The 2500-nt window shown below is 41.6% G+C and overlaps 1 protein-coding gene across 4 annotated transcripts in view; it reads right to left on the bottom strand.

Annotated features, from left to right (window-relative positions):
* The window catches only part of LOC117740275 (disabled homolog 2-interacting protein-like), an 80043-nt gene that overhangs the window by 49843 nt on the left and 27700 nt on the right, over positions 1-2500 (bottom strand). The gene's annotated exons all lie outside the window — the stretch shown is intronic.

Below are 2500 nucleotides of genomic sequence, written 5' to 3'. Positions count from 1 at the left end.
GGGTATCGAGGGCTCTTGAAGCTGACGCCACGGCTTCATGACCAAAACAAGCTTTACGAAGCACAGTATGGTTGTTGTTGTTGTTGTTGTTGTTTTTAGATTCACGAGCACTCAAACAAACAAGAGTGGTTATGAGCAGAATGTGAGTCCACCCCTGCACACAGCAGGTGTGGTTGAAGCTATTTAAAGAATAGTAGTTCCATAAAGAGCTCATGTTGACGTGTTTTATGATCACTTCTTTCTTCAATTGTGACTTAAACTCATTTGAATAAAAACGAGACAAATAAAGAATTTTAGTGTGAAAATGTCTTTGGAATCGCATCCGGACCATCGAACAGCGAGTTTAAAGTTTAAAGATCGGTTTTAGTCAATTAAAGTAAAATTGGTAATTTGGACATTCGTCAATTTAAATAGTTTCAGGATAATCAGATTTCAGGTAACACGTTACAAAAAAGAGATGCAAATTATATATATAATAAATAAATATATATAAATATATAATATATAAATAATAAATATGTATATTTAAATATATATATACACTATTTATATATATATATATAAATATATATATATATATATATATATATATATATATATATATATATATATATGGGTAGATGGCAATATCTGGAACAGTCACTTGAGTTAAATGTTTGCTCCGTCAGAATATATTTGTCAATAGCCTTGTTTATCCAGACCCTTTAGTCTTGTCCTCCCAGCATGCATCAGTATTCAATATTTAGTGTTCCATGCAACGCAAACTGAAATAAAGCATAAGCCGATCCGATTGTCGAGCGAGACCGGTGGCAGAAACAGGAAGAGACGAGCGGATGTATTAAATGGCGTTGGCCATTTTCTCCATCTGCTGTTCAGTCTGTGAGTGATGGCAACAAATAAATAAATAAATAAACCTTTCCTGCCGAGTCACAGAAGCAACCTTTCCATAGAGAAACACATGAGTCACAACCTCAACACGCTCGACATGCATCCAATTACACAACCATCACATCCACGGACTTCAAGTCCCAACTATCGTCCATGAAACTGCTCACAACATATATATATATATATATATATATATATATATATATATATATATATATATATTATTTAATTATATTGAATATCTTCCTGTAGTCTGTTTAATCAGTACAATTCCAGTCAGGAGAAAACCCTGAAAAGAACAACCTGAAGAGTGTAATTAAGTATAAATGGATGCATTTCCTTAATCCAGCAATTAATGAGTGTGTGTGTGAGGGTGTGTGTGTGTGTGTGTGTGTGTGTGTGTGTGTGTGAGAGAGAGAGGGTTTGTACACACAGCGCTGTGTTTCTGCTGTCCAGCCTCTGATTAACACAGATCAATATTTCATTTTAGAAGTCCAGCTGCTCCTCATATGCAGCTCTCCTGAGACCGACTCGGCCACATGGCCGGACGATGTCATCACAGCTGTGTGTGTGTGTGTGTGTGTGTGTGTGTAGGATGCCCCGTCTGCTCTCTCAACACAATCTTAAGAAAATAACATGCAAATATGTGGCTGGAGAATATATATATATATATATATATATATATATATATATATATATATATATAATAAATGGTACGACGCGTGAGATGTACAGTGAATACTAAATGTTCCCCACATCCCTCACATTGGAGGCTGCACATCTGCACACCAGGGAGTTTGTCAGGGTCTAGACTTCCTCCTCCTCCTCCTCCTCCTCCTCCTCCTCCCCTCCCCTCCTCCTCCTCCTCCTCCTCTCCCCCCCCCTCCCCTCCTCCTCCTCCTCCTCGTCTCATCATCGCTCTTCTGCCCAATTCCCAAGTCTGCCTTCTTCCGCAGTGTTTCGCCTCCCGTCAGCCTCCTTCTACTACAAGAGGACATGTTTAGGGAGACCTATCATCATATATAGGAGTCAATGTGTGCATTTGCATTAGAGTGATGGACGGGGACGGGGGGGGGGGGGGGGGGGGGGGGTACGCGGGTTCAGGTGAGATAAGATGCCTCCTGAACGTTCCAATTTCCTGTCCGATATTTGCTTTCTCCGCCGGGCGCTTTATCAGCGGGGAACACGTAAATGCTGATAGGCTGCGAAAATACACCACTACTGTCTGGAAAATAGAGAGGTGGAGGTGTGTGTGTGTGTGTGTGTGTGTGTGCGTGGGGGGGTGGGGGAGGACTGCGAGGATGAAATTGGAGAGTGATGAGTTTGAAATGGATAGACGGGAGCGAGGTTAGAAAAATAGACGGCCTAACAGCGAATTGGTGGCAGTTGGAAAGAAAATGAGAAAAACAGCGGGACAAAGAAGAGGACGTATACGAGCTCCTTTTGTCGGACTGCACCGGGGGAACAGTTCACCGTGTTCCACGCTGAACAATCGCCACTGTTCCCATGCGATAGCTTGACAGTGATGTTAATGCATCATTAAAAGTACGAGGAGCGGCAGCAGCAGCGGCTCGCCGACGACTTTTGAAACCGAGAGCTGTAGAACATCTCT

This window comes from Cyclopterus lumpus, chromosome 12 (genome assembly GCF_009769545.1).
Source record: "Cyclopterus lumpus isolate fCycLum1 chromosome 12, fCycLum1.pri, whole genome shotgun sequence".
Taxonomy (NCBI): Eukaryota; Metazoa; Chordata; class Actinopteri; order Perciformes; family Cyclopteridae; genus Cyclopterus; species Cyclopterus lumpus.
This window is presented reverse-complemented; position numbering and strand designations above follow the sequence as displayed.